Source organism: Mobula birostris, chromosome 26 (assembly GCF_030028105.1).
Source record: "Mobula birostris isolate sMobBir1 chromosome 26, sMobBir1.hap1, whole genome shotgun sequence".
Lineage (NCBI taxonomy): Eukaryota > Metazoa > Chordata > Chondrichthyes > Myliobatiformes > Myliobatidae > Mobula > Mobula birostris.
In genome coordinates this window covers 48,221,316-48,234,878 of record NC_092395.1, presented here as the reverse complement: position 1 = coordinate 48,234,878, position 13,563 = coordinate 48,221,316, and positions in this window count along the sequence as shown.

Here is a 13,563-nt window from a genome sequence, read left to right as displayed (position 1 = left end):
TAAACACACCTCTGACCTGACCTGTGAGAGTTTTCGCCCTCCTACCTCATCTGTTCATTTGAGGTTGTCACACATTCTTGTTCCCAGAGAATTGGACTGTGGAGGACATACCAGCTTTGTGCTGTTGACCACATGGCCTCTCCCAGTGGTACAGCCAGCAATGGTGGGGCAGTGTCACTCATTAGGCAGGGGTAGGGCCAGGTACAAGCTTCAGCAGTTAATCAACTGAAAAGTGAATCCAGAATCCTGGTGGTATTTGCTGTAAACTGCCAGGAGATTGCAGTTTGTAGAAACATGACAGTAGAATGCAGGGACTAACTGTACTGGGGACACCGTGACCTTTGGTCTGACTGTACTGGGGACACTGTGACCTTTGGTCTGACTGTACTGGGGACACCATGACCTTTGGTCAGACTGTACTGGGGAAATCATGATCCTGTGTCTGACTGTACTGAGGACACCATGTCTCTTGGTCAGATTGTACTGGGGACACTGTGACCTTTGGTCTGACTGTACTGAGGATCCTGAGACTCTTGGTCTGTCTGACTGTACTGGGAACACTGTGACATTTGGTCTGACTGTACTGGGGACACTGTGACCCTTGGTTTGACTGTACTGAGGAAGTCATGATTCTGTCTCTGACTGTACTAGGTAAATCATGACCTTGGGACTGACTGTACCGGCAAAGAAAGACGGTGAATGCAGGACTGAGGAGTAGGTAGTTTACATTGACTTAAAAGGGTCTTTTTTTGCAAGATTCCATATGGTAGGCTGGTCCAGGAAGTTATGCACGTGAAATTCAAAGCCTGGTGAAGGAGTGGATTTATAGCTCTCTTGCCGATCAGATGAAGCGGGTAGTGGTGGATGAATCTGTAACAAGTGGTGTACCGCAAGGATTGGTACTGGGAACAAATTCACTCCGACTTCGCTCACTCCATCACTGAGCTGTTCCCACAACCTGTGGACTCTCTTTCAAGGACTCTTCATATCATGTTCTGAATTTCAACTTTTTGTTTGTTTATTTATTTATTATTGGTATTTCCTTTTTTGTATTTGCACAGTTTGTTGCCTTTTGCACGTTGTTTGTCCGTTCTGTTGGGTGTGGTCTTTCATTGATTCTATTGTGTTTCTTATATTTACTGTGAATGCCCACAAGAAAATGAATCTCAGGGTAGTATATATATGTACTTTGATCATAAAGTTACTTTGAACTTTGTTGTTTGTAATATGTGTAACTAACTGGGAGAGGTATCAATGATTGCGAATGTAGGCGATCTGATTAATAAGTTTCCAGGTCACATGAAAATTGGTGGAGTTGCAGATAGCAAAGGAGTTTGCCTAAGAATGCAGTGGGTTGTAGTTCAGCTGGAAAGTTAAGCAGAGAGATGACAAATGAAACTTAATCCAGACAGTAATGCACTTTGGGAAGTCAAATTCTGATAGGACAAATAGAATAAATGGCAGGGTCCTTAGAGCATTAATGAACAAAGAGGCCTTGATGTACAAGTCCATAGCCTCCTGACAGTGATGACACACACATAGAAGGTAGTGAAGAAGGCATTTAGTATGCTTGCCTTCCTCGGCCAACTTACTGAATGTAAATTGTGGCAGTTGTGCACAACATTGCTTAGGCCTCACTTGGAGTACAAGTGACCCCTGGAATGAATTGCCAGAGGAAATGGTGTAGACAGGTACAATTACAATGTTTAAAAGATGTTTGGACATGTTCTTGGATAGGAAAGGTTTATGGGATTGGCAGAGATAGGGATTACAGTCAGCATGGACAGGATTGGCCAAAAGCCTGCTTCTCTGTTGTATGATGCTATTGCATAGACAATTATCTGGGCTTGGCAACATTTGGCTTAAGGTGGACTGGAAGTAGCCATTATTTGATTCTATGTTGCAACTTGACACAGAATCCAACTCTGGTCAGGTACTGTATTGTTCCTGAAGCACTCACTGTTGTTAATGTGCTGGGTATTTGTCTCACTAAAGAGTATTCGTTGTATTACAGTAAATATGGAATTAAACAGATTCTTTCTGTTAATCTTCACAATAAAATACAAGTAATATTCCAGTAAATTGTGAACAGGAAGGAAAGGAGGCACTCAAGGAAAATTATCCTGAGATTGTCAAATTTTTGACCCTGGCAGCAGGCAATTAACCTGATGCTCTGTATGTCTTTGGGAGGTGGGAGGAAAGTGGAGCACCTGGGAGAAACTCACAATCACAGGTAGAGCAAGCAAACTCCACACAGACAGAACTGGAGGTCAGGGTTGAACCTGGTCTCTGTGGCTTTGAGGGGGCGGCTTTACCAGCTGCAGCGTTGTCTCCAGCGGAAAATCTGGCTCCAGAGAGCCCATCTAGAAAATAACACCACATTTTCTTCTAACATGTATAGATATTAACAAATGAAATGGCCCAAAACACTTCTGCAGAGAAGTACTGATCAAAGCTGGGGGCATGGGTTAGTTACTGTGTGGAGTTTGCTTATTGTGTCAGACCTCTAGCAAACTGGATGTGTGACCCTGACCATTAAGATGATGCAATTAAATGCAAATTATCACATCAAACAGCCTTTGAGAATCTGGGCACCGACACAATGCCAAAGTGGATGACTCATTACTGCATCTGTTAGAAGGGAGAGGGAAGAAAGGAAGAGAGGGAAAGAGAGAGGGAGAGAGGGAGAGGGAGAGGGGAAGGGAGAGAGCGGGAGGGAGAGGGAGAGGGGGAGGGAGAGAGAGAGGGAGAGGGGAGGGAGAGAGCAGGAGGGAGAGGGAGAGGAAGGAGAGAGTGAGGGAGAGGGGGAGGAAGGGAAGAGGGGGAGGGAGAGAGGGGGAGGGAGAGGAAGGGGAGAGAGGGAGAGGGCAGGGAGAGTGAGGGAGAGGGGGAGGGAAGGGGATGGAGAGATGGGGAGAGGTAGAGGGGGAGGGAGAGAGAGGAAGAGGGGGAGAGAGATAATAACTTCCAGTTCCCTGGTCCCGATCGCTTCATTTTCACTATGGATGTCCAATCCTTATATACCTCCATTCCCCATCAAGAAGGCCTCAAAGCCCTCCGCTACTTTCTGGATAATAGACCTCACCAGTTCCCCACTACCACTACCCTCCTCCGGTTGGCAGAACTGGTACTCACACTTAATAACTTCTCTTTTGGCTCTTCCCACTTTCTTCAGACCAAGGGTGTAGCTATGGGCACTCTCATGGGCCCCAGCTATACCTGCCTCTTCATTGGTTATGTGGAACAGTCTGTGCTCCAAACCTATTCTGGTACTGCTCCCCAACTTTTCATTCGCTACGTTGACGACTACATTGGTGCTGCTTCCTGCACCCATGCTGAACTCATCAATTTCATCGACTTTACTTCAAACTTCCACCCAGCCCTCAAATTCACTTGGTCTATCTCGGACACTTCTTTCCCCTTTCTCGATCTCTCAGTCTCCATCTCTGGAGACAGACTGTCCACTGACATCTTCTACAAGCCCACTGACTCTCATAACTACCTCGACTATACCTCTTCCCACCCTGTCACATGCAAAAATGCTATTCCCTATTCCCAGACCCTCTGTTTCCGCCGCATCTGCTCCGAGGATGAGGTTTTCCATTCCAGGATATCTCAAATATCCTCTTCCTTTAAGGATCGTTGTTTCCCTTCTACCATCATCAATGATGCCCTCACCCGCATCTCCTCCATTTCCAGCACTTCAGCTCTCACCCCATCCTCCTGCAACCACAACAGGGACAGAGTTCCCCTTGTCCTCACCTACCACCCACCAGCCTCCGGATCCAACACATTATCCTCCGCAACTTCCACCACCTTCAACAGGACCCTACCACTAAGCACATCTTTCCCCCTCCACTTTCCGCAGGGATCAGTCCCTTCTCGACTTCCCGATCCGCACGTCCCTCCCCACAGATCTCCCACCTGGCACTTATCCCTGTAAGCGTAAGTGCTACACCTGTCCCTACACCTCCTCTCTTGCCATCACTCAGAGCCCCAAGCAGTCCTTCCAGGTGAGGCAACACTTCACTTGTGAGTCTGTTGGGGTCATCTATTGCATCCGGTGCTCCCGGTGCGGTCTCCTCTACATCGATGAAACCCGACGCAGATTGGGGGACCGCTTCGTCGAGCCCCTCTGCTCTGTCTGCCACAACAGACAGGATCTCCCAGTTGCCACCCACTTCAACTCTGCTTCCCATTCCCATTCAGATATGTCCATACATGGCCTCCTCGACTGCCACGATGAGGCTAAACTCAGGTTGGAGGAGCAACACCTCATATACCATCTAGGTAGTCTCCAGCCCCTTGGTATGAACATGGAATTCTCCAACTTCCGGTAATTCCCTCCCCCTCCCTTCCCCTATCCCTATTTCATTCTGCCCCCTCCCCCAGCTGCCTATCACCTCCCTCATGGTTCCACCTCCTTCTACTACCCATTGTGTTTTCCCCTATTCCTTCTTCACCTTTCCTGCCTATCCCCTCCCTGCTTTCCTTCCCCCACCCCTTTATCTTTCCCCTTACTGGTTTTTCACCTGGAACCTACCAGCCTTCTCCTTCCCACCCTCCCCCCACCTTCTTTATAGGGCCTCTGCATCCTCCCTCTTCAGTCCTGAAATGTCGACTGATCGTTTCCACGGATGCTGCCCAACCTGCTGATTTCCTCCAGCGTGTTGTGAGTGTTGCTTTGACCCCAGCATCTGCAGAGTATTTTGTGTCAGAGATAGTATTTCTGACTGATGATAGTGGGGAAAGTTTGGAACTAAAATAAAGCAAGCTGCAATAAAAGTGAAGTTGGTGGGAGAAGAAAGGGGAAGGTAGGTAATTAGGTGTATCGAACAGGAAACATTGGCTGATGCAGGTGATGGGGTGGCTACTGAGAGATGCTGAGGGAAAGCAAATGGAGTACAAAAGGGGTACCTAGAGGAGGAGTGAATAGGAGAGGGGAGCAACTGGGGTCTGGAAAAAAACAGGAAAAGCACAGGCAAGGCAGTAATATGGACGGGGACAATAAATGCAGTCCTTCTCTGCTGGTGCTGGCAGGGTGAATTACGTGAAGGTGTCAAGGAATTATAAACAGGCTGAGTGAATGGGCTGGGACATGGCCACTGGAATAAAGTGCGGGAGAATGAAAAGCTGTCTGGTTTGGTAGAGCAGATAGAAAGGCAGAGTGTTAATGTATTGTTTAGAGGTGTGGGTGTTCCAAGGGACTCAAAGTAAAGTAAATGCTATAATCAAAGTACATGTATGTCACCACATACAACCCTGAGATTCATTTTCCTAAAGACATATTCAGCAAATCTATAGAATAGTAGCTATCACAGGATCAATGAAAGATCAACCAGAGTGCAGAAGACAACAAAATGTGCAAATGCAAATATAAATTTGATTAGGTACCCCATGTAAGGCTTATTGAGAAAGTGTGGAGGCAGGGGATCCAAGGGGTCCTTGATTTGTGGATCCAGAACTGGCTTGCCCACAGAAGGCAAAGAGTGGTTGTAGACAGGTCATATTCTGCATGGAGGTCGTTGACCAGTGGTGTGCCTCGGGGATCTGTTCTGGGACCCCTACTCTTTGTGATTTTTATAAATGACCTAGATGAGGAAGTGGAGGGATGGGTTAGTAAATTTGCTGATGACACAAAGATTGGGGGTGTTGTGAATAGTGTGGAGGGCTGTCAGAGGTTACAGCGGGACATTGATAGGATGCAAAACTGGGCTGAGAAGTGGCAGATGGCTAGTTAAAAAGGTACGACCTTTAAAGTCATAGAGATATGGTGAAATTTACAAGATTGGAGTATTGTGGGCTAAACTATTATTTAAAGATAATAGGAAAACATCCTACTGGATTATGTGACTGTGGTAGTCCAGAGACAGCCCAGCATGTCTTGCTGAGCTGTAATCGATACAAAATTGAAAGAAGCATGTTGTTCAAGAGGCTGTCTGGCTTAAATTTATTTTGGTTTTCTGTTAAATCTTTGTTTGGTCATCAAGAGAATCAACATCTGATTGAAGAGTCTATTGTTCAGTTTATACATGAGACTAGGTTGTATTCGAGAATTTGAGTCCCTTGAAGTTCTATAATTAATTATACATCCTGTGGAGGGCTGCAATATGCCTAGATGCATCTAAACAGCCGGAAACAGAAGAAGAAGGAGGAGGAGGAGGAGGAGGAGTTGTTGTTGTTGTTCAACCCAGCTAAGTGTGAGGTGGTTCATTCTGGTAGATCAAATATGATGGCAGAATATAGTATTAATGGTAAGACTCTTGGCAGTGTGGAGGATCAGAGGGATCTTGGGGTCCGAGTCCATAGGACACTCAAAGCTGCTGAGCAGGTTGACTGTGTGGTTAAGGTGGCATATGGTACATTGGCCTTCATCAACCATGGGATTGAGTTCAAGAGCCGAAAGGTAATGTTACAGCTATATAAGACCCTGGCCAGACCCCAAGTACTGTGCTCAGTTCTGGTCACCTCACTACAGGAAGGATGTGGAAACCATAGAAAGGGTGCAGAGGAGATCTACAAGGATGTTTCCTGGATTGGGGAAATGCCTTATGAGAATAGGTTGAGTGAACTTGGCCTTTTCTCCTTGGAGCGACGGAGAATGAGAGGTGACCTGATAGAGGTGTACAAGATGATGAGAGGCATTGATCGCGTGGATAGTCAGAGGCTTTTTCCTAGGGCTGAAATGGCTAGCATGAAAGGGCACAGTTTTAAGGTGCTTAGAAGTAGGTACAGAGGAGATGTCAGGGGTAAGTTTTTTATGCAGAGAGTGGTGAGTGCGTGGAATGGGCTGCCGACGACTGTGGTTGAGGTGGATATGATAGGGTCTTTTAAGACACTCTTGGACAGGTACATGGAGTTTAGGAAAATAGAGGGCAATGGGTAACCCTAGGAAATTTCTAAAGTAAGTACGTGTTTGGCACAGGTTGTGCTGTAGGGTTTCTATGTTTCTATGTTAAATAAATAGCAATAAATAACAAGGACGTGAAATAACAAGATAAAAAGTCCTTAAAGTGAGATCATTGGTTGTGGGAACATCTGAATGGATGGGCAAGTGAGTGTAGTTATCCCCTTTTGTTCAAGAGCCTGATGGCTGAGGGGTGGTAATTGTTCTTGAACCTGCTGGTGTGAGTCCTGAGGCACCTGTACCTTCTACCTGATGGCAGCAGCATAGCCTGGGTGGTGAGGATCTCTGATGATGGATGCTGTTTTCCTACAACATTTCATGTCAATGTTCTCAATGGCTGAGAGGGCTTTGCCCATGATATATTGGACTAAATCCACTACCTTTTGTAGGGTTTTCCATTTACAGACATTGGTGTTTCCATACCAGGCCATGATGCAGCCAGTCAATAGACTTTCCACCACACAGATATAGAAGTTTGTCAAAGTTTTTGGTGTCATTCTGAATCTCTGCCAACTCCCAAGGAAGTAGAGATGCTGTTGTGCTTTCGTGACAATTGCATTTACATGCTGAGTCCAGGTTAGGTCCGCTGAAATAATAACACCCAGGAATCATTCAGTCTCACTGCTGTATGCTGATTCACCACCATCTTTGATAGAGAGAATGTTCACTGAATCACTGAGGGTTAACACACAGGTGCAGGATACAATGAATGCAAATGGAATGCGAACCATTATTGTGAGAGGACTTGAATGGAAAAGATATTAATTGCAACAATATTGGACCCTGCTGAGACCACACCTTGGCTATTTTGTACAGATCTGTTCTCCCTTCCAGAACGTCATTCTGGGTGATGGACAAAGTGCAGCAAAGGTTAATTGATCTAACTCCTGTGATGCAAATATTAAGAGGATGCGGTCTAAACCCTCTGGAGTTGAGAAGAATGAAAGGTGACCTCATTGGATGTTTCCCTGCTACTCATGGCACCACTTCTCCACACAATTCACCTTGGGTACCACCTCTCTCATTCTGAAAACAGACTTCATCAGTTCCCTCCTCCTCAAACCTTCCTTTAATTTGGCTGCAAATTATTCCCAATCCCCAGCCTCCCTCTTCTCTCCAAAGACCTTCAACATGTTGTTGTTCCCAATTGATTTGTATCCCTGCCATGGTACCGCTGAAGCTCTTATTAAGGTTGCTAAGGAAGCTCTATGTGACTGATTCATTCTCCCAACCTAAAGATCACCTCACCTAGGTTATGCCCAGCCATTCAATTATAAGACTACGGCAGCCTTCCAAACCCATGTGTCTTCACCACCTTTAGACACTGGGTCCTCCTCTTTCTCAACCTTCAGTGATGTTATCTGAGAACACTGTCAGTTTCATCCATTCACTGATGAACTCTCCATTGACTGTCCCTCCACTGTTACTCCCCCAGGTTAATTGACCCACTTCTACCCCTCCAGAAAACCAGAAAGACCAAACCCAGCATCTGTTGTAATTCTTTGAGGAAACGATAGGCTGGATAGACAAAGGAGGGTCAGTGGATGTTGCTCACTCAGATTTTCAGAAGATCTTTGACAAGTTGTCATACACGAGGCTGCTAAATAAGATAAGAGCCCATTGTATTACAGGAAAAATACCAGCATGGATAGAAGATCGGCTGAGTAGGAATAAAGGGGGGGGCGGCTCTTAAAGGTCCAGTAGCACTCACACCTACAGTGATGAAATACTTTGAGAGATTGGTCGTGGCCAGATTCAACTCCTGCCTCAGCAAGAACCTGGACCCATTGCAATTTGCCTATTGCCACAATACGTCTACAGCAGATACAGTCTTAATGGCTCTTCGCATGACCTTAGATCACCTACACAATACAAATACCTATGTCAGGATGCTGTTTGTTGACTATAACTCAGCATTTAACGCCATCATTTCTACTGTCTTGATTGAAAAGCTACAGAACCTGGCTCTCTGTACCTCCCTCTGCAACAAGATCCTCGACTTCCTCACCAGGAAGTAGGTACAGAAGTCTGAGGACACACACTCAGCAATTCAAGAACAACTTTTTCCCCTGATTTTAAGTTTAACTATCTAGTACACCTATATAATAAAGTAAATCATCATTGATTTACTTTTTTCCCTATATTATCATGTTTTAAGTTCCTCGAGGTCAATATCACAAATGACCTGACTTGGTTCAACCAAGCAGAGTCCACTGCCAAGAAGGCCCACCAGCGCCTTTACTTCCTGAGAAAACAAAGAAATTTGGCCTGTCCCCTAAAACCCTCACTAATTTTTATAGATGCACTGTAGAAAGCATTCTTCTAGGGTGCATCACAACCTGGTATGGAAGTTGTCCTGTCCAAGACCGAAAGAAGCTGCAGAAGATCGTGAACACAGCGCAGCACATCACACAAACCAATCTTCCATCCTTGGACTCACTTTACACCGCACGCTATCGGAGCAGTGCTGCCAGGATAATCAAGGACACGATCCACCCGGCCAACACACTTTTCGTCCCTCTTCCCTCCGGGAGAAGGCTCAGGAGCTTGAAGACTCGTACAGCCAGATTTGGGAACAGCTTCTTTCCAACTGTGATAAGACTGCTGAACGGATCCTGACCCGGATCTGGGCCGTACCCTCCAAATATCCGGACCTGCCTCTCGGTTTTTTTGCACTACCTTACTTCCTATTTTTCTATTTTCTTTTTATAATTTATAATTTAAATTTTTGATATTTACTATTGATTTGTACTCCAGGGACCAGGAAGCACAGAATCAAATATCGCTGTGATGATTGTACGTTCTAGTATCAATTGTTTGGCGACAATGAAGTATAAAGCAAAGCATAAGTATAAAGTATTGCATTGTACTGCTGCCATGAAGTTAACAAATTTCATAACAAATGCCAGTGATATGAAACCTGATTCTGATTCTTTACTGGTTGGCTGATGGAGACTAGTGGTGTTCCACAGGGATCGGTGTTGAGACTGCTTCCTTTCATGTCATATGTCAATGATTTGGATAATGGAATTGATGGCTTTGGGGCCAGGTTTGTGGAATGATATGAAGACAGATGGAGTGGCATGGAGTCTGCAGAAGGATTTAGACAAATTAGGAGAAAGGGAAAAGAAGTGGCAGGTGGAATATAGTGTAGGGAAGTGCATGGTTATGAACTTTGGAAGAAGGAATAAAGGCATAAACTATTTTCTAAATAGGAAGAAAATTCAAAACTCCTAGGTGCAAAGGGACTTGGTAGCCCTTGTGCAGGATTCCTTAAAGGTTAATTTGAGTCCTGATGAAGGATCTCAGCCTGAAATTCTTTTCTTCAACTGTTTGAACGGGGCACGACTGCGCAAGCGCGTGAAAGTAGGCCCATGAGACGGCGGGAGAGTTTCAAAAGCGCGCAGATTAACAGAGCGGGCGACGGAGTAGTGGGAGACAGAGTAGGAAGGCTTTGGCTCGAGAGACTTCGGCGAGCGGAGGCTGAGGACAAGCTTGCTCCCAGTGAGGTAAGGCCGGGTAAGTTCCTTTAATTACTCTAATTAACTCAGGAGTAGGTAATGGAGGCAGCAGTTAGGGCAGTCGAGTGCTCCATTTGCAGTATGTGGGAAGTCAGGGCAAGCTCAATTGTCCCTGACGACTACACCTGTAAAAGGTGCATCCAGCTGCAGCTCCTGACAAACCGAGTTAGGGAACTGGAGCTGGAGCTGGATGAACTTCGGATCATTCGGGAGGCAGAGGCAGAAATAGACAGGAGTTACAGGGAGATAGTCACCCCTAAAAGCCAGGAGACAGATAGCTGGGTGACTGTCAGGAGAGGGAAGGGGAATAGACAGAATGAGCAGAGTACCCCTGCGGCCGTTCCCATCAATAATAAGCATACCGTTTTGGATACTATTGGTGGGGATGACCTACCAGGGACAAGTTGCAGTGGTCACATCTCTGGTACCGACCAGGGGGAATGCCATACTAGATCTAGTACTAGGTAATGAACCAGGTCAGGTCACAGATCTCTCAGTGGGTGAGCATCTGGGGGACAGTGACCACCGCTCCCTGGCCTTTAACATTATCATGGAAAAGGATAGAATCAGAGAGGACAGGAAAATTTTTAATTGGGGAAGGGCAAATTATGAGGCTATAAGGCTAGAACTTGCGGGTGTGAATTGGGATGGTGTTTTTGCAGGGAAATGTACTATGGACATGTGGTCGATGTTTAGAGATGTCTTGCAGGATGTTAGGGATAAATTTGTCCCGGTGAGGAAGATAAAGAATGGTAGGGTGAAGGAACCATGGGTGACAAGTGAGGTGGAAAATCTAGTCAGGTGGAAGAAGGCAGCATACATGAGGTTTAGGAAGCAAGGATCAGTTGGGTCTATTGAGGAATATAGGGAAGCAAGAAAGGAGCTTAAGAAGGGGCTGAGGAGAGCAAGAAGGGGGCATGGAAGGCCTTGGCGAGTAGGGTAAAGGAAAACCCCAAGGCATTCTTCAATTATGTGAAGAACAAAAGGATGACAGGAGTGAAAGTAGGACCGATTAGAGATAAAGATGGGAAGATGTGCCTGGAGGCTGTGGAAGTGAGTGAGGTCCTCAATGAATACTTCTCTTCGGTATTCACCAATGAGAGGGAACTTGATGATGGTGAAGACAATATGAGTGAGGTTGATGTTCTGGAGCATGTTGATATTAAGGGAGAGGAGGTGTTGGAGTCGTTAAAATACATTAGGACGGATAAGTCCCCGGGGCCTGACGGAATATTCCCCTGGCTGCTCCACGAGGTGAGGGAAGATATTGCTGAGCCTCTGGCTAGGATCTTTATGTCCTCGTTGTCCACGGGAATGGTACCGAAGGATTGGAGGGAGGTGAATGTTGTCCCCTTGTTCAAAAAAGGTAATAGGAATAGTCCGGGTAATTATAGACCAGTGAGCCTTACATCTGTGGTGGGAAAGCTGTTGGAAAAGATTCTTAGAGATAGGATCTCTGGGCATTTAGAGAATCATAGTCTCATCAGGGACAGTCAGCATGGCTTTGTGAAGGGCAGATCGTGTCTAACAAGCCTGATAGAGTTCTCTGAGGAGGTGACCAGGCATATAGATGAGGGTAGTGCAGTGGATGTGATCTACATGAATTTTAGTAAGGCATTTGACAAGGTTCCACACGGTAGGCTTATCCAGAAAGTCAGAAGGCATGGGATCCAGGGAAGTTTGGCCAGGTGGATTCAGAATTGGCTTGCCTGCAGAAGGCAGAGGGTCATGGTGGAGGGAGTACATTCGGATTGGGGGGTTGTGACTAGTGGTGTCCCACAAGGATCGGTTCTGGGACCTCTACTTTCCGTGATTTTTATTAACGACCTAGATGTGGGGGTAGAAGGGTGGGTTGGCAAGTTTGCAGATGACACAAAGGTTGGTGGTGTTGTGGATAGTGTAGAGGATTGTCGAAGATTGCAGAGAGATATTGATAGGTTGCAAAAGTGGGCTGAGAAGTGGCAGATGGAGTTCAACCCGGAGAAGTGTGAGGTGGTACACTTTGGAAGGACAAACTCCAAAGCAGAGTACAAAGTAAATGGCAGGATACTTGGAAGTGTGGAGGAGCAGAGGGATCTGGGGGTACGTGTCCACAAATCCCTGAAAGTTGCCTTACAGTAGATAAGGTAGTTAAGAAAGCTTATGGAGTGTTAGCTTCATAAGTCGAGGGATAGAGTTTAAGAGTCGTGGGGTAATGATGCAGCTCTATAAAACTCAGGTTAGGCCACACTTGGAGTGCTGTGTCCAGTTCTGGTCGCCTCACTATAGGAAGGATGTGGAAGTATTGGAAAGGGTACAGAGGAGATTTACCAGGATGCTGCCTGGTTTAGAGAGTATGCATTATGATCAGAGTTTAAGGGAGCTAGGGCTTTACTCTTTGGAGAGGAGGAGGATGAGAGGAGACATGATAGAGGTATACAAGATATTAAGAAGAATAGATAGAGTGCACAGCCAGTGTCTCTTCCCCAGGGCACCACTGCTCAATACAAGGGGACATGGCTTTAAGGTAAGGGGTGGGAAGTTCAAGGGAGATACTAGAGGAAGGTTTTTGACTCAGAGAGTGGTTGGTGCATGGAATGCACTGCCTGAGTCAGTGGTGGCGGCAGATACACTAGTGAAGTTTAAGAGACTACTAGACAGGTATATGGAGGAATTTAAGGTGGGGGGTTATATGGGAGGCAGGGTTTAAGGGTCGGCACAACATTGTGGGCTGAAGGGCCTGTACTGTGCTGTACTATTCTATGTTTTATGTTCTATGAAACATCGACTGCTTAGTCTTTTCCATAGATGCTGCCTGGCCCGTCCCTGTGGAACATCAATAGTTATAGTTGGCCAATCTGAACAGCAGCCATCTACCATTGCAACTCACCCTCTATTGCCAAGACAGTTTTGGATCGAATTGGTCAAATTACCCTTCATCCCATGGGCCCGAACCCTTTGGATCAGCTTCCTATGTGGGATTTCACAAACCCCATACTCCGGACTCTGCTGTCATTCAAAACTATACTGACCCCTCTTCCTCATGACTGGAGCACAGGCTACTTCTTGTCAGTCCTCCCATTTGCTCGATCATTGCTTGTGTTGGCGAGTGGTCCTCTTGGGGCCATTTTCTGAGGTCGCATCTGTGAGGAAGAC